The sequence below is a fragment of the Lissotriton vulgaris genome, chromosome 12, assembly GCF_964263255.1.
Source record: "Lissotriton vulgaris chromosome 12, aLisVul1.2, whole genome shotgun sequence".
Classification (NCBI taxonomy): Eukaryota; Metazoa; Chordata; class Amphibia; order Caudata; family Salamandridae; genus Lissotriton; species Lissotriton vulgaris.
The window spans coordinates 267139479-267159707 of record NC_141700.1 but is presented as its reverse complement, the minus strand read 5'-3'; positions in this window follow the sequence as shown (position 1 = coordinate 267159707).

Below are 20229 nucleotides of genomic sequence, written 5' to 3'. Positions count from 1 at the left end.
CACTTATAACCACCACCAGAAATGCCACCAGCCACATGGACACTCACAGTCACAAGAAACAAGCAGGAGGCCTGGAAAACAATGAACTGAATATATAATAGCCAGGCAAAGCAGGCATACTAAACAACACAGCTTTAATGCAATAAAATGCAAAAACAAAACTCCACAGGGCTAACAAAGGTGTGCAAATTACACAGCAAACACACCACACACACACACACACACACACACACACACACACCAAAGGCATTTATTTAACACACACCAAAAATGTGAAATAGCCCCCAGAAAAACACATTTTGCGATTCAATCCAATGCCATCCATGCCCTAAATGATGTTTAAATTCAACAGGACACACAGAAACAGTTGTTTCATGCATTCATGACTACCTCAGTGGCTACTGGATGAAAGGCCTATTGGCAGACTATGCTACAAGCTTGCAGGCATATGGCAAAAGCACACTGCCTGGCTTCAAAATGGCCACCAGCCACATGGCCAGGCCCACAACAACAAGAAAGGGAAAACAGACAATGCAGGCCTATTGCAATAGCACACTGCTTGGCTTCAAAATGGCCACCAGCCACATGGCCAGGCCCACAACAAGAAGCCTAGGCCAAAAAGGAACAAAGGAAACACATGCAGGCCTATATGACAAACGCAGCACACTTATATCTAACACCAGAAATGGCCACCAGCCATATGGACACTCACAGTCACAAGCAACAAGCAGGAGGCCTGGAAAATAATGAACTGAAACAGGCCTATAATACCCAGGCGAAGGAGGCATGCTAAACGAAACAGCTTTAATACAATAAAATGCAAAAATGAAAATCCACAGGGCTAAACAAGGTGCGCAAGTTACACAACAAACACACCACACACACACACACAACAAAGGCATTTATTTAAAACACACCAAAAAGTTAAATACCCACCAAAAAAACACATTTTGCAATTCAATCCAGTGCCATCCATGCCCTAAATTATGTTTAAAATAAATTCAACACACATCAAAGGAACTGTTGTTTCATCATGCACCCAAGACTAGCTCTGGGCCAACTGGCTACCCACAATATATATCTTTTTTGAATGATGAAAAGAACAAACATTGTAGTTGCAGCAACTGCAATGCCCCAATCAAACAAACAACACCAACTTACTTGTAAAATCTCAAATCCAAAAGTCCTCAAATCCAATGATATATGATACAGCAGACACAAAGAGTGATTCCTGCAGCTCCAATACAAATGAAAAGTGAACAGGACATAGACAAAGCACTGGGAGGAGCCTGCTGGATAGGAACAGGAAGTTGGAGACTCTGGGGCACTTCCGTCTTCTCCCAAAAAAAGTTTAAAAAAAGGACTCCTTGCACAAAAAAGTACAGCCTAATGTCAATCTGAGGAGTGTTTTTTAGCCAAATCATCATTTTCGAGAAGGTTTTATGCTGCTAGAGAGATATTCTTCTCCAGATTGAAAATTGTGCATGTTCGGCATCGAGAGCTTCACCAAACTTCATCCGGATGTCCGATGGTGCGTCCAAATGACGCGTTTGCGATCGCACACTCTTGCGGTGTCCGATGGCACGTCTCAAATGACATGTTCACGATCGCACACTCTCGCGGGATCGCATGGCTGGCTATCAAAACCTTGTGGCACACGCAAATGGATAGGAAAACTCATTGGTGAACGCAGGGATCCCGGTAAGTCGCTACCACATGCGCAAAAAACACATTTTTAAAGCACAAACAAGGAAAAAATTCCGCTACGCCTCGGATCGTTGAATTTTCGGTAATTCCGAGTTCTCCGCGGAATTGGTGAAAATCCGCGAGGGGAGCGGATTTTATCGCCCAGGCCTAGTAAGTATGGGTTTGGAGAACTTCCTTAGGGAGTGATAGAAACCATCACCACGCCGTGGGCATTGGAGTTATTCTAATGTGTGTTGAGGACGTTAGGCAATGTCACCCCCCCCTCCTTCTTGCAGGCTTGAAGCGATTGCTCTTGTTTTTCTGGGTTTGTGAGGCTAGGGGAAGTACACAGAAGACAGAAGTAAATAAGTGGTTTGGTTTCCTATTGTATCTCTTCAGGTTTAGAGTATCCCTTTCTAGCATTCTATATAAGGCTCCCACTAATGGCTGTCTCTATCCCATGCAAACTAGCTCATGCTAACTTTCTATTCAGAAAGCGGCACAAAAGAACTATAACAAAACAACACTAACAGCAAGCAAAATTAAATGAGGTCCTAAAAGAGTTATGAGACCTGTACGTTTTCTGCAGTGACACCTCACCCCCTTCTTTTCTCCAGTTTGTCACTCCCCGTACCAGTCTTCCCCTCCCCATAGCAACACGTACCCGAGAGGCGGCAACTCTCCTGAGTTGCTTCAGAAATGCAGGCTTCCCAGGGCGACCACCAGTCTTCGCTCCAGATTTCAGGCGGGTCGTCCACCTCCTTGGGATTGGTTTTTGTCTCTCCGTCTTTCCTTTCAATGCTCTTGACATCCTCCACCGCTCTGTTCCAGTATCTCTCCGTATCCTCGCTGTCTGTCTCCAGGCTGCTTTTTTCTGCGTCTTCCGGGTGTCGCCCTCTTCCTTCATCAACCAATCCCTTTGTCTGCCACGGCCTCCTTCCTCCTGTGGTGATTGGCTACTAGTGTCCGGAACTCCTCCCCCTCCTATCGTCAGCAGCTCTGTGTGGTCTTCATTAACCCCTTCTTCATCTGTTTTGTTATAGGGAAGGAGCTGCTGGTGTCGTTCGTCTGGACCGTTGGGCTGGAGTGAAAAAGGTAGGGGGAGAGCGGTTACAGTGTTCTGACTCTTTAGAGGTGACAGGGTGGTCACGGGGAGGGGGAGTCGGGTATCACCTGCCCCACAAGAGGTTAGAAATGAGCAGCAAGAGGCAGAATAAAGGTCAGAAATTAGCAGAACGAGGCAGAATACAGATCAGAAAGAGGAAAAATTAAGGTCAGAAATTAGCAGAACTAGGCACAATAAAGGACAGAAATGAGCAGCAAGAGGCAAAATAGAGATCTGAGACAAGTAGAAAGAGGCAAAATAAAGGTTGGAAAAGAGCCAAAAGAGGTAAAGTAGTGGTCAGAAACAAGCAGAAAGAGGCAAAATAGAGATCGAAGACAAGCAGAAAGAGGCAAAATAAGGGTCAGAAAAGTGCCAAAAGAGGTCAATTAGAGGTCAGATATGAGCAGAAAGATGGTAAAAAGAGATCAGAAAGAAGCAGAAAGAGGCAAAATAAAGTTCAGAAACAGGCAAATAGTGACCATAAAGGAGCAGAAAGATGCCACATAAAGCTCAGAAACGAGCAGAAAGAGGCAAAAAAGGGTCTGAACCAAGCAGAAAGAGGCAAATAGAGATTCAAAACAAGCATGAAGAGGCAAAATAAAGGTTAGAAACAAGCAGAAAGGGGCAAGATAAAGGTCAGAAATGAGCAGAAAGAAGCATAAAAATGTCAGAAACAATGAGCAGAAAGAGGCAAAATAAAGGTCAAAAGTGAGCAGGAAACAAGCAGAACCCACTCACACTGTTGTGTATTTCTTGCATAGCCCATTATGGTATTCCCTATGTTAGCCTAACTGGGCTGTTAATCAATCATCTTTTGTGGAATGGGACTCCTTTATGGAGTCCCCGTTCTTTGAATTAGCGAGTGATGCAATGGATTTCTCCAAAGCACAATGATTTGATTATTTTTCCACACTGACATTTTATAATTTTCAGAACATTACTTTTTTAAGCTATGTTTTGAATTTGTTTATCTTTTAATTATGTTTATAATTATAGTGCTTTACATCATGTTATTATTCTGACCAAAGGAGGGGGGAGGGGTGTGTTGCTTGCATTGTCATTTTCCCTATGTTAGTCTGACTGTGCACGGAGTCAGTCATGTTTATTTTGCACACGTTACTACATAACGCCCTTGCCTTTGTGCCACTTTGTATCATCACACAGAACCTGCACATGTTTTTGTATTTCATTATTTACCCGCAATTCAGTCTGAACACAGTAGCAAGGTCAAACAGAAATCCCTTTTGTTATTCTCTCAGGTCAGACACTAGCACTTAGACATCACAAGAGAATGCAGCTGCTGTTTGTCAGCACATGTATCTTATCATATAACTGAGGACAGGGTTTCTAAAAAACACACACTGAGGGAAGGTCCTGAAGCAAGAGTACTGCATCAGCTGATATGTAGAACATCCACCTATGTATGCTAAGGTACGGGGTCCGCCACTAATCCCAGAGATCTATAGTATATAACTATTTAGCTTCAGTAGAGGGAGAGGTTAGTCTAATCTGTCTTATGACATGATAGTAAGCGTGGGTGGAGAACTTCGCTCCGCCAGGTGAGTTTGCAGAGTTTTCTCTACCCTGCGGTCCGCAGAGGATGTGGAGTAATCGGCAAAACTCCAACTCCGCAGCGGAGCAGAGATAGCCAGCTGCCCCCTCTAAATTGTCTCCCCACCTCCAGCTCCCCTAATAAAAATACTTACAAGGTAATTTAAAAGAAATAAAGTCACTTACCTGTATTGCGGCGTCCCCGGGCTGCCCTTCTCCTCCTCGCCGTACATCTTGCGAGAATTGCGCATGCGCATTTCTCACACAACGTCTTGTGAGAAATGCACATGAGCAGTTCTTGCAGGATGTACGGTGAGGAGGAGGGCAGCCTGGGGGCGCCCCAGTAGAGGTAAGTGATTTTATTTCTTTTAAATTACTTTATAATTATTATTTGATTAGGGGGGGTGGAGGGGGGTGGCGGAGCAGAGTCCCACTACGTTTTTCTACAACTCCGTGGACCTCCGTTTAGTTACACTCCACCAGCTTCACCCGGGATTACATAATAGGGCATTTTATGGTATATGGTATGTTAACCATGCTAATGATATTTTTGAAAGGCATTTGTTTCCTAATTGTGGTGCAAATACTGCATCTTAGAGCACGATAGTTTAAATAAATATTATAAACTTCCTTTGTGTTTTTTGTTTATTTTATTGTGGACAAGCAAGAGTAAGAGAGCGAAAGGGTGTGTCCTGTTACCGCGATCTATGAGAGGATCGAGATTGTTGTATTGTGGGGTGCCAACTTGCTTGTTTCTCTGGAAAGGTTAAGAGGGCAACTGAGGCACTATAAGTAGACAGACTTGGGCTCATTGATACCAAGGAGGTATGGTGACTTAGTCCCTACCTGCTGATGTTCTATGGTCCCAAGCATAGTCCTGTTCCTGGGCAGAATTCCTGAAACAATAAACCCACACACTCACAGAACAACTCAGGCTCTCTCACAGCCCCATTCACTCATGCAACCCCTCACAGATGAACTCAGACATGTACACCCACTCACAGACACAGACAGACACTTATGTACCCACTTACAGAATCATTCATACTCTTTCTTCCCCACTTACAGTTCTACTTAGAGACTCATGTACCGACACACAGACCATCTCAGAGACTCACACGCCCACTCACAGACCCACTCAGACACTCATGAACCCACTTACAAACCTAGTCAGGTACTCATACGTCCGCTGAGACACTCATGCACTCACTCACACACTCAGTGTGAAGGGTTAGTGGTTACATTAACTAATAAAAAATTTTTAAACTTCCTAATTCACTTAAAAAACAGGTTACAGGGATGTTACATTTTGGAAATAGAATTAAAAAAATGTAGAAATCCATTGAAAAAACAAAGGTTATAGGGACATTATAGTTAGGAAATAGAATTTGAAAAAAACGTAGAAAGTCACTGAAGAACACAAAGGTTACAGGGACATTACAGTTAGGCTCAGTTTTCACTTGTACAAAACCAGTGAAATTCAGCAGTTATAGATACTAGAGCTAACTATAATTTATGCTCCTGCAGTGCACTTCTGATTGAAATTAAGTGACACAGGTATCCTAACTTCTGGAAACCCACTTTCGCATGGCACCTTACTTCATCAGGTAGTGTTCCTGAAATACTTCCGTCCCTGGGACTTGAGCGGCATATCTAAACTGGAAACTTGTGGGGTGAGAACCATATCCAAACCTTCAAACAAATAATAACACATTATTTATTACATTAAACACAATTTTACTACTACCTACAGCTGAGTCATCTGTTTGAAGCATATTAACACTACCCCATATCATTAGCTGAGTTCAACCCTTTTGATACAAAGATCACCAGCTCTCAGTTGGGCAAAAAAGGGATCTCTAGAACCTCCAAATCGCTGGTCATGCATACTCCCGACCTGCTGACATAATTGGGCTCAAAATGGGAACAAGATTTGGGTCCTCTGGAAGAAGTGTTATATTCCATATAGGTAATCCAATATAGGCTCAGGTAACATTGTAACCTTTCACCTATACTCTTCCCTACATTACACACATAACAACTCTTTGGGACTGACCTTTTACCTAGTATGACAATGCACACAGAAAGCAGAATTTCCCTGGTAAAAACCTCATACATTAGGCCTGAGGATTCTTGGAAACTCAGCAGGACTACCATCTCCTGTATAATATTTATGTATAAAGTTAATTCCTGACATCCTCCTAAGTCCGACAAGTGGCATAGCAAGGTAGAACCCCTGAAGACCTTTGGGTATATAAACATCACATCTTGCTGAGACAAACAGAGGATATCAGAACTTTCCTGCCGACATACTGACCCAAGACGCTGAGGTTCCTGCATGCAGATACTCCAGATCACAGTGGTCTAACATCCCTTGCGGGGTATCCAACACAAGACCAAGACAGGATCCCTCAGTCTTTCACTTCAGGTAATGGGGTTGACTTTATTCTAGAGGGATTCTTCGCTTAACACCTACATACATGATAGGTACATTTAGGTACATCTAGTTAGGGTACCATCTTAGGAGTACGCATGTTATTGTCATGTATTTTATATACTTGCCTGTATTCATGGTTATAGCAAAATGGTAGAAATCTACTATCCTTTTAATTTCTTAGTGCTTCTAATCATTTATATCTGCTACTGTCTAATGGTTGTTTCAGCCCATCTATTGTACAGTAGAATAACGACTGTTCAAAAAATACTTATTGAAAAACGTCCATACTGTTTATTCTGTGCATCTCTCTGAGAGTGAGTGAGCACGAGTGACTGAGCAAAAAGTAGTACACTGTTTCCACCGACCTGCGGAATCAGGGGTGTCACGTTCGATAGTTGCCAAGAACTATTCTCTCCTTGGTAAGAGGAGTTTCTAGAGGCACTGTGAGCTAGCTGGTACAGAGGCCAACATACCCGGTGGGGGTGTCTAGAATCAGTCTGACACCAATCCTAAAGTGTATGTTGTCTAAACACGCAGATCCTATATAGGTTTTATTAGAACTACACAACAGAAGCTGACAGGGTAGAGGCCAAAAAGACTGCCCGTATCCTTGCAATAGCCACATGATTCTGGTTGATTAAACTGAAATACTGTCATAGGCTGTATTATAGGCCTAGGAGGCTACAGGAGATGAGCTGAAGACCCAACCCTAACTGTGTTAGATACACACTGGATTAAACAAGACACCTTTTTCCACATAATACAGGCCTGTCCAGTGATACAGTATTACTGATCCCTGAATAACACTACACAGACACCGATAGTGGGCTGTCCTATAATGATGGACCCCAAAATGGCAATATTGGGATTATTAAGGAGAGGGATGGGCTTTGGGGCACTCTCCTGTTGGTTGCTTAGGACATGAGGGCAGTGAAAATAGACAGTTCACGTCACTGGAGATCCAATAAAGAACCCTCCATTGGCAAGTGAACTTGTGGTATGGATTACGGTGCCAAGGCCGAAGAGTTTGTATATAAAGCCCGGGGATGTCCCAAGAAACCCCAGGGAGTGTGAGTGTATGATGGGAAGTTGATCATGACACTCTCCCAGATTGGTCCTGAGTAGCCCATGGAAGATGGCCTTCATATGGTGGAAGTTCACTGCTAACCACCTGTCTATCATCATTCACCGTAACCAAGTATTGTGATACTGTGCACTGTGTCTGTACTCTTCCATCAATAAAACAAGACTTGTAACACAACCATATTTTTATGGGAACGTTTGCTCTTCGCAGGGTTTTTCCTAAGAAAAATAAAAAATGAATCTACCCTTTTGCAGAATTTTAGATGTCCAATACGAACATTTATATTGACAAACAGAACTGCATAATTTGTTTCTGCAGCATTCATGAGCTTTGTTTATATCGTGTTTTGCAAAATTCAACTGTACTTTTAGTTTGGAGAGCAGATATGGCTGGTCCTGCTTTGTTCTGGCAAAACAGGTAAATTTACATTTATTCAAAGGTTTATGCTTTGTGAACAAATCGGTATGTCATGCCAGCTCTTTCTGCTGGTTCTCAAACAGGTCCATATCATTAAAAGACGCACTCATATTTTGAAAGCATACCTTGCTGCTATGAACTTAGTTCTGCTTGGCCAGTTCTGGTATTGTGACTGCTCTGCTCACCTGGCTTGACTGCAGTCTCTGATCCCAGATCTGGTATTGTGACTGCTCTACTCACCTGGCTTGACTCCAGTCTCTGATCTCTGCCAGAATATGCTTGCTTCCGTCCGGTGCTGCTGTTCTTTGTCTGAGTTGGCTCATGTCTTTCCTTCAGACCTGATTTTACTTGCTTCATTTCGGGTTCTCAACTGATCTTCTTACCCTGTTTGACTCCTAGTTCTGGTCTCACTCTGGCTTCTTACCTCTTTCCATACCATGCCTGACCTTGCTTTGACCCATAGATGTCGCCCACCACCTCGACCACCTTGAATACTGCCATTACTACTTCCTGGTTTCCTTCGAGAGTGTTGGCCTTGGGCATTCCTCTCTGCGTGACTTCTTCCAGTGTCCATGTTTGCCACTTATGCTCTGCTGCTGACCATTGATTCGTCCATCATCCTAACAAAGGACGCTTTGTGCCAAGTGAACTATGCAGCTGATGCCCTAGCCTTCTGTTGGGTAGTTGTGCCAAGCACTCCTACTTTTCACTCATCCTGCAATAGTCATATTTGTGATTACTTAAGCATTACTGGGGTACAGAGTGATGAGGAAGAAAAAGAGCAAGTGGTAATGTGTTGGGAGATATATATATATATTCAATCAAATAAATACCAATATTGTGGGGTACGTTATTTATGAGGTGCGATACATATCACCTATTACACGATTTTCTGCTAAAATGGGGCACCACATGAACGTGTTGGTTCTTCCTACAGAAAAATACTCAGGGACCCAGCAAATACCAGGTGTTTTACTCTGATAAATACCCTCAGCTTTTCCCTGCCATAGTATATCAGCGATGCAGTTTTTATTTCACCCATTATTTGCCTGGTGTATTAAAATGAGTCAAACTCATAAACTACAACACATATCATGACTTTTTGGGCCACTTGGAGTTGGCTGACAATAGGTAATCCTCAAATTTATTAAGGGAGTCCTAAATTCTGAGTGTAGGCCATTGGCTGATGCAACGCAGTGATACTATGGGGAGTCATCTACCAGTGGAGTCCTCTCCAGGCTTACCTCTTCGCAGGGAGAGCCAGCAGCTGAGGTTGGGAGCTTGGACCCTGGTTTTCCTGAGAGATCCTATACATTGATGCAGGTATTCAGTGCTCACCATCTTGCAGATGGCAGGCACTCTCCAACGAGGATTAGGGATTGTGCCCACTCTCCCATGTGGGGTAAACACACCAAGGGTGTAGTCACCCTAAGGTCAGTAGCCTTTTGGCTACTGAGCTCAAGACCCCTAAAACATCCACTAAATTCAGTATTTAGGGGGCAGCACTGAACCAAGAAGACAGATTCCAGCAACCTAAGAAGAAGAAGGACAACACAAACACACTAAATGTCATATTATGAAGGAGACCACTATATACAACCATCTATCTCAAAAAAGTATAGGTCCATAGGCAAAACATCTATTGCCAAAAAACAACACTGTTTATGACATGACTACTGTATACATAATAAACAGTACTCAACGAAAATAACAGTTGGGGGCAAAGTAAAAGGAAAACAGAATTCTCCTTAAACTAAAAAAATAATATATTAGAGTAGAAAGAAAAAAGGGGAGGGAAACGAAGGCCCTATATACTAAGCACTTAGTGCAAACAGAAGGTGATTCAAAAGAAGAATATCAAAAGGAAGCTAAAAAGATTTCAAGAAAGAGTTAAAATAAATTGGAAGAAAGAGAGGCCTACATGAAGAGCGTACACCAAAGGAGTATTGCAAAAGGTGCCACTAGCCCAAAGACATATCCCAAGAAGTCTAGGAAATGTGATAAAATTTGATAACAGCGAACCCACCATGAATGGTTGATATGCAATAAGAAGTGGTAATCAAGCCAACGGGTTATAGAAAACGGCAGGTATGGTAGAGTCCTTCTCAGGTATCTATTTAAAAGAGAGAAAACCCGTTGAGGAATGACCCTCCTATATGTTAAGGATAAGGTGTCAAAAATTATGGCTAAGCAGCAATATTACATGCCAAAGTACTAACTTTTTGGAATAAAGAAAAACAGATCACCTATATTTGGGCAAAAACAGGGTTGTGGGTTAGTTGAGTTGGACCGTCATGGCCACATGTAGTAATAAAAACATCCAAAAATGCTGTTGGCAGAAGAAAAAAAAACAAAGAAAGGAGAAAAGAAAGATATGATTCAAGGGCCCATTCCCTATGTATAATGAAAAAACTTCTGTAGACAAAAGGGTTGAAAGCCTCAAACCCCTATATACTCACTGAATCAAGTTTCTTAATAACCCTTGGTACAGGTACAATGTACACGCTAGGACAAGTCTTGGTCCTCCCAATTTAACGTAGGCCCAGGGAAGTGGCTGTTTGCTGTTACTGGTCTGAGGCAAAAAAGGGAAAAAAGGCCCGTTAGTGGTTCTATAATACAACCTATAAGTGACCAAATAAGACACAAATGAGAGCACTTGGATTTAAGCTCCTCATTCTAAAGACAAGAGTGCGTTGAAGATACTACTAAATCTCAATAGCTGTGTTTGAAAGTCAGCTATAAGTGAGTACAATGTGTGGCATACACTTAAAAATTGTTGTTATAGAAGTGTTCATAAAAACTAGAGCGCATCAGTCAAAATGTCCAATTAGCAATCGCAGAGGGAGCAGACACTTAAGGGTTGAAAACATGAGAATAAGCATAAGAGATTAAATGGATCGAAAATCCAGTCCCCATTAAAATAGCAAAGGGGCCATATCCTGCCAAGAATGCAGCATTACACAAAAAATTAAAAGCTTCTAATCGGACCCCCTCCCCATTACCAGAGGAGTCCCACAGGGGTCAGTACTCTCGCCACAACTTTTCAACATCTACATGGAGCCCCTCACTACAATTCGAAGGAGCTCCAACGTCCCCTTCCACCTCTACGCGGATGACACACAACTCTACCTGGAAACCACTTCGATCTCAGACATCCACAGACTGAACGGCACGCTCACAGAGGTCCAACATTGGCTCTCATCCAACCACCTCAAACTTAATGAAGAAAAGACAGAAGTGCTCCTCATCTCAAATAAAGATGAAAACCCCCAAATACTTGATTGGCTCAAAGCCTTAAACGCCCTTAATGTTCCTCTTGTACCTACAACCTCCGTCAAATCACTGGGGATCACTCTTGACCGCAAACTGGACATGAAAGAACACATCTCTAAAACTGCCAAAAAGTGCTTTCCTTAACCTGAAACTTCTCTACAAACTGAAACCCTTCCTCCCCACGAAAGACCTGAAACAGCTACTCAGGCACTGGTACTCTCCAGAATTGACTATGGCATTGCTACACTGACTGGAACAGCCAAATCACACCTTGGACCTCTAACCACTACCCTCAACGCCGCAGCAAGAATGGTCACGGGAACAAAGAAATATGAGCACATCGCCCCGGCTCTTAAGGATCTGAGGTGGCTCCCTATTGACCAACGAGCCAGCTTCCGCACAGCTTGCCTGACACACAAAGCCCTACATACAGGCAAACCAGAATATCTGGCCAACAAACTCAAAAGAGCCGGTCAGTCTAGGAACCTCAGAAGCTCTAACACGCTGCTACTCATTCCGCTGAAATCACAGAAACATAAAACATCTAGTAAGTCCTTTGCGGGTAATGCTCTCAAGATATGGAACTCCACCCCCCCACATCAGAATGACCGCCTCCTTCCGGAAATTCAAGATGCTACTCAAAGCCCTCTTTCTTGGACGGGCTGGATCATAACAAGAACCCCTCGTTTGACTTTGACAGATCTCTATCTCTATGCTCCCAGAAAGAGCCGGATGACTCACCCTTGATCTCCACCTTGTTGTGCGCTCATGTTGCTATTGTTTAGACTTTTACTTCCCCCTGTGCTCCCTGCCCTGTTTCCTTGTCTTTTGATGCTTATTTGTATTTGCTGTGAAGCGCTCTGATACACTCGGGTCCAGCTAGCGCTATACAAAACTTAAATAAATAAATAAAAATCTTACCCCAACGAACTGGGCATTATGATAGAGAGTGTCTCCCGTTGATTCCAGTCAGAACAAACTGACTCCACGGGAGAAGGCTCCAGTTTAAGTAACCCGCGTCAATTGTGCAAGTGACAACAGCTGTGAGCCGAGTCGGGAGTATATGTTGGTCGCATGTATGAACCATAAAATGTATACGTAAGCGGCCGTCATCTTAGAATGGTAAAGGATAAAGTTTTTTAGGGCACAAGTACTGTCTCCTTAAGAGTAAATAGTGAACAATGATCAGATACAGGGGTAGCTCGATGTCTGCATGATTGTAAACAAAAGATCGAAAATATCCATAATAAAAAATAAATAAAAATCACAATCTTTAGAACCCGCCACGTGCATTTAAAAGTGTGGTGATGAATGCTATTTAGCGTTACAACAAACAAAAATCTGCAAATTCTATGTGTTTTTGCCTTTTTTCTACAGGCATTATTTCGGAGTACAATACCGGCGGGGATAGTGATATTGCAAACCCCTTATAGTGATTGGTCTTTATTTATTCACTTTTCATATAAAGACCGAGCCCCTTAGATACATGGTCCTGACGAATGCTATGTACCCTCAGGGGACCCTTAGCAGAAACATGTTGACCACATCCATCACGGTGAAGGGATAATTAGTTCCCAGATCACTGCTCATTTTTTAATACCATACAGTTGCCCAATTAATTAAAAGTTAGTCTTTACGAAAACTGTAATGCTTTTTAAATCATGTTCACTACTCTCGGGTCCCCACTTAGTTTAGAAGTGCATCCCTTTCGTCAGGTGTATGCCTGCCCTCTATCAGACCGAGTTTTTGGAGGGCAAGGACGGCCTATGATGAAGCATGACACCAGGTGGTGTGTGATGCCAGCCCTTCACTTTTTGTGAGATGCTCCAACCTCACATGCGTCTCTAAAAGTCCTGTAGAAATCCCAACTAGGGGTAGCCCCATTTGTGCTTACATTTCATGTTGGAGGCAGGCTAGCCCCTAGGCCCTGTGCCTCTAGTTCCCACTCCTGGCTAAATACCAGGGCTAGTGTGTTCGCCAAGTGGGTACACTTGCCAGGTCGAAATGGCAGTTTAACACTGCACGCAGAAACTGTAGTAGAGCCTAGTGTGGAATCTAGTCTCTCTGATTATTTTACCAGACAGCCTGGGCTTACACCAACTGAAAAGGTACATATACACACATATATTTACACACCTATGTATATGATACCATATCCTCATATTCCAGTTAAGTGTGGAATACTTATTAATTTTGATTATATTTTAGTTGTGGGCTGCTAGGTTTTTAGGTGTCTCAAGCGGAAGGTTAATTAATACTAAACAAATAATAATTAATTTTTAATTATGCAACATATGGATAACTTTCGTTTTAATGATATTTGTGGGAAGCTAGGTTTGCATGGGGTATAGGGTGGGAGTTTAAATAAGTAATAATTCATTATTTATTAATCATTATTTGTAAATGAATTATTAATTTGAATTTTAAATATGTAAATTATATCATTCTTATTTATTTTATTTATATTTTAGTTGCTGGCACCGAGTTTTCCAGGCATCTAGACTGGGAAAGTAATCAAGTAATAATTAATTAACATTTAATTATTAATTAATGATTTAATGGATTGTAAATATGTAAATTATAGAAAACCTATTTTTTACATTATATTTTAAGTGCGGGCTGCTAGGTTTCCCGAGGTATAGGGTGGGAAGTTAATTAATAATTAAATAACAATTATTTATTAAATGATACTTGTTTTACTTAATAGTAATTATCGTAAATTATTTATTTTTGTTTTTTTATAACATAAATATATCTATATTTTTCATGTTAATTCATTATTTTTATACTAAGAGTTTACTATTTTTTCTACATTCATGATGTTACTTATATATGTAATGTGTTTGAAGTGAAGCACTATATATAGCTAATCTTGCTTAGACTCTAGTAGGCAGAGTAGAATTGACCTCATTGCAGTGCAGCACTTTCCCAACTGTTGCGCTCTTTGGAGTTACAACAGTAAATCTCACCCCTCAGAAATCCAATGCTTTCTCTTCTGATTTCCAGACTGGAGTGGTAATAGTAAATTTCACTTCTACAAAGTCCTAAACTTTCCCTACTGTTGCGCTGTTTGAAGTGGAAATGGTCAATTTTACCCCTCCAAAATCCAACGTTTTCCCTACAGTTGCACAGATTGGAATATGAACAGTACATTTTATCCCAACAAAGTCCAACACTTTCCTTACTGTTGTGCTGTTTGGAGTGGGAATAATAAATGTAACTAATTTGAATTCCAATGCTTTCCCTACTGCACAGAATGGAGTGGGAATAGGAAATTGTACCCCTCCAAAGTCCAACACTTTCCCTAATGTTGCACTGTTTGGAGTGGGAATAATACATTTAACCCGTTTCAAGTCCAATGCTTGACCTGCCGTTGCACAGAATGGAATGGGAATAGTAAATTGTACCCCTCCGAAATCCAACAGTTTTCCTGCTGTTACGCTGTTTGAAGTGGGAATAATAGTATTTGTAACCCATGGGAAGTCCAATGCTTTCCCAACTGTTGCACAGAATGAAGTGGGAATAGTAAATTGTACCCCTCCAAAGTACAACACTTTACCCAATGTTACGCTGCTGTTGCACAGACTGACTGGGAATCGTAAATTCTACTTGTACGATGTCCAAAACTTTCCCTACCGTTGCACTGTTTGGAGTGGAAATAATACATTTAACCCATCTGAAGTCCAATGCCTTCCCTGGTGTTGCACAGACTGGAGTTAGAATAGTACATTTTACCCCTGCAAAGTCCAAAAGTTTCCCCAATGTTGCCCTGCTGTTGCACTAACTGGCTGGGAATAGTAAATTCTACCTGTCCGAAGTCCAAAACTTTCCCTACTGTTGCACTGTTAGGAGTGGGATTAATACATTTAACCCATTTGAAGTCCAATGCCTTCCCAGCTGCTGCTCAGAATGGAGTGGGAATAGTAAATGTTAGCCCTCCAAAGTCCAAAACTTTCCCCAATGTTGCCCTGCTGTTGCACAGACTGACTTGGAATAGTAAATTCTACCTGTCCGAAGTCCAACACTTTCCCTACCTTTGCACTCTTTGGAGTGGGAATAAAACATTTAAGGAAAGAGTCTCCGCACACCCTGGGAACAGAGATCTCACACCAATTGTAATTCCCAGGGTGTAATCTACCTCATCACATGCCCTTGTAATAAATTTTACGTGGGTATGACAAGCAGAAAAGTGCGGACAAGAATTACCGAACATCGAAGCACGATACGGTGTGGTAGAACTAACACTAAGCTGACAACACATTTTGCTGAAATGGGACACCAAGCGGATGAACTAAGATGGACTGTCATAGAGAAATTAAATCTTGGTAGATCGATGACAGATGAACAACGAATCTTACTTCATAGAGAACAGAAATGGGTGTACCGCCTGAGGAGCCACATTATAGGGCTTAATGATGATATACCTTGGCAAACACTGGGCAGGCACTAAAATGTGTATTCGGGATGGGCTGCCATAACTGAAATATAATAATCTTTTCCTTGTACCCACATGGGTGTCCAATTTTTGAATATGCAGCTGTTGCCCTTCAATACCACTGCTTTGATGTATGCAATCTCCTTTGCAATTTTTGCCCCTATGTATGGAAACTCTGCACGGCCACTTGTATTAAATCTAGATGAATGCGACATTGTACTTCCTGTCTGCATAGCCGGTTGATAGCCTTATATTTCTATGAAGCCTATGGACTGCGAGCCTAGTGTGGAATCTAGTCTCTGATTATTTTACCAGACAGCCTGGGCTTAAACCGACTGAAAAGGTGCATATACACACATATATTTACACACCTATGTATATGATACCATATCCTCATATTCCAGCTATGTTGATATTGTTAAAATACCTTTTCTTACTACAGGGTGGCCACAGTCCCTCCGTTTCTCCCTGATTTCGCAACCCCAGTTCATTTTGATTCGTCTCACCATAATTACCCACTTCTGGCCAGTCGTGTGAGCACCTCTATCTGTTTTTTGTAGTGTCCGCGATTGGGAACTCCACTTCCCATGATTCCGCGGTTCCTATACAGGACGCCCTGACATCAGACGTCGCGCAGAGTAACCCGCGGAGGGCGTGGACTGACGAGAGAACCCCGGCGGATATTTCAATGGAGTCCGCCCAGCCGTTATCATCTACGCGGCGACCCAGAAGTGGGGAAACAGACGAGACCGTTCCTCAGAACAGTAAGGAAGGACCAGGGGGTCTATTCTTGAATGTAGGCGATTTCTAATGGGTTTCTACTAATGCCTCCCGCAGTATTGTTTAGATCCACACGCCGCTGTTGATGCCCATTTCATTTAATTTCATCTCCTGTCAGGGCGAAGTCCCTTACCTGACGGAGTCCGTTTGGAACTCTACCTGTTTTTGCTCATTGCTTTCTTACACATACAGGTTGTCTTCTTGTGAGACGGACCTACAGGACGCCATGTCGAGTTTATATCAACAATAAGCTCAGTGAGTCTTTTGAAATGGTACTATCCCTATACAGTGACCTATGATTTTAAATGTGGGGCTCATTCCAGGGTTAAGATTACCTGCATTGGATATGTGGCCCATATTTATGGAGAGATGTATTTAATTTTTAATTCTGACTACAGCTTTGCATATACAATTAACTTTCTAATACAGTTGGGCAACGATCTAAATGTGCCCAGAGTAGAGCCAATGGACCAATATCATGGTTCTTTTTTCGGGGTGATATTTTAATAATGAGTACACATTCCCATTTACAACATATTTATTTTGGATTATTATATTCCAGCTAATGTTTCCCGTGTTGTCCGGATCACCTCCACTCATGCTGATTCGATTAGAATCCAGAGTGATCAGTAGAAATTGGTACGTTGACCAAATTGCGGTTTGACCAATCGCAGGACTAACAGCAACACATGTCCTGATGAAGACCGGGGTGACCCTCTTGGCACAGTAAGTTGGTCTAAACATGTTGACAACAGCGGTATAAGGAGGGTTGTTTTGAGAACTTGATTTTCTCTTATAAACATTACCCATCGTTTCTTTTCTTTTAATCCTGGTTGCGGAACCTGTCAATAAATTTTCTGTTTGGTATCCTCAAACCAGTCTTAACACTTCCTGTTTAACTGCACATGTTGCACTTTAGTTCCAGTCACAGGGTGACACTCACTGATCACTTATTTGTTTAGAGATATATATGTTGTGTATTGGTATATTGTGTCCTGTGGTTCTTTATGTTCAAAACCCCCCCTCCCTTATGCTCTGTCCAGAGTGTGGCTACACCTGGGCGTATTGCAAGCAGACCCGATGATGAAGCATGTCACACACTTCAGGGTGTGAGTGAGGGCAGTATTCTCAAAACAAACACTTTTGTTTTGTTGTACGGTGTGTTATGAACTTGATTTTGTTTTGACTCTTTCCTTCCCTTTACGTGTGTGAAAATAGTTGTTAGGGGGTTCGGGTTGGTAGAGTTGTATGTGGTTGACCCTCTCCCCTTCCTTTGTGGTTAATAATAATACATTTAACCCATTTGAAATCCAATGCTTACCCTGCTGTTGCAAAGAATTGTTTGGGAATGGTACATTTTAACCCTCCAAAATACATTTCTTTTCCTGCTGTTGCACAGACTGGAGTGGTAATAGTACATTTTACTCATCTGAAGTCCAACACTTTCCCTATTGTAGTGCTGTTTAGAGTTATAGTAGTAAGATTTACCACTCGGAAATCCAATGCTGTCCCTACTGCCGCACTATTTGGAGATGGAAAAGTAAATGTAACCCCTCCGTTGTCCCACACTTTTCCTACTGTTTTTTAGACTGGAGTAGGATTAGTAAATTTCACTTAGCCGAAGTCCAATGCTTTCCCTACTGGTGCTTGTACTGGAGTGGGAATTGTACATTTAATCCCTCTGAAATCCAATGCTTTCCTTACTGTTGGACTGACTGGTGTAGGAATAGTAAATCTAACTCCTCCAAAGTCCAACAGTTTCCCTACTATAGTGCTGACTGGCATAGCAATACTAAATCTAAGTGTCCTAATTTCAACACTGTCCCTACAGTTTCATAAACTAGAGTGGAAATAGTGTATTTAAGATTCTTAGACTTCAACAGTTTTTCTCATGTTGTGGAAATACATTTCATAGAATTGTTAGTTTGTTATTTGTTTTTTTATTTATTTTTATTTATTTTAAAGTTTATACTAAGTTAATTTTTGTAGGGCTTAAATTTATAATATTGTATTTATTGTCTACATTAATCAATACATTTTTTTTTATTGAATTGTGTATATTTATTATAGTTTTATTGCGCATGTATTTTACAATGTGATCAGAGACGGTCTGCAGGCACCAAAAGGCTAAGGCAAGAAGATGGCCACTTTCTAAAATTTTGAGTCTGGCAAAATGTTTTTCTTGCCAGGTTGACATGGCAGTTTACAACTGCACGCACAGGCTCTGCAATTGGCAGGCCTGTGACATGTTTAGTGGGTGGCACAATCAGTGCGCAGGCCCACTAGTAGCATTTAATTTATAGGCCCTGAGCACAGTTAGTGCATATTACTAGGGACTTAAAAGTAAATTAAATATCCCAATTGTGGATAAGCCAATGTTACCACATCTTAGGAAAAGAGCAGCAGCACTTTAGTACTGGTCAACAGTGGTAAAGTGTGCAGAATCATAAGGCCAGCAAAAATGAAGCAAAGAAAAGCAGGAAGTATGAAGGCAAAAAGTTAAGGGAAACCACAGCAAGGATGCTAGGTCTAACAGCAGTGGTTACCAATATTTATAGAACCACAACCCACTTTTTAAAACAACAAACTTCCTCAAAGAACCTACCTTTAATGGACATGTGGCTGGCGATTTTTTCATGTAACTAAATCATGTGATAGTTCATTGCCATTTACAGACAGCACATTTTCCATTGAAATGGCCACTAAATATGCACAGGCATAACGTTTTACTGATAAAACTATATAGCACACAAATTATAATTTGTGGAAATCACGTATCTGTGAATAATCATCATTTGTGCATCAACAAGCAAGTGTCTTGATTTGTTTTGATCCTATGAACATTTCTGTTTCCAGTACACTTAAGACTTACAAAAAAAGTACTTAGGGGCCCATTAGGATGGCGGGCGGATTGCCCCCGCCAGGCTGACGGTAGCCACCGCCGGCCTGGCAGGGGCTATCCGCCCGCCATCCTCACCCAAATGACCCCCGCCATATTAGGATGGCGGGGCGACCGCGGCGGACGGAACGACCGTCCGACGCTTTTCCGCCCTGGTGGCCTTGCGACCGGGGCGGAAAAGGTCCTATATGGTGGCGATGTCTAATAGACACCGCCAGCCATATTAACATGGGCTTTTTTAGATGCCTTTCCATGGCGGCATTGCCGCCACAGAAAGGCATCTAAAAAAGCCCAAAAAAGGCATGCGGTCTTCACTTTGGTGGCCCCCTGTGGGACCCCAGAGTGAAGGAGAGGTGGGGGGTGCACACGGGGGGTACCTGTGGTACCCCCTGCATTTGCATAAACAAAGCGGCAGGCACCGCATGGTGCCTGGCGCTTTGTTTATGCAAATGCATTAGTGCATTTTTAGCATTGTGGCGGGCGGTGCTAAGAGCACCGCCCGCCACAATGCAAAAAATGCAGGATGCGCCCGCCACAGTGGTGGGCGCATCCTATTAACCCC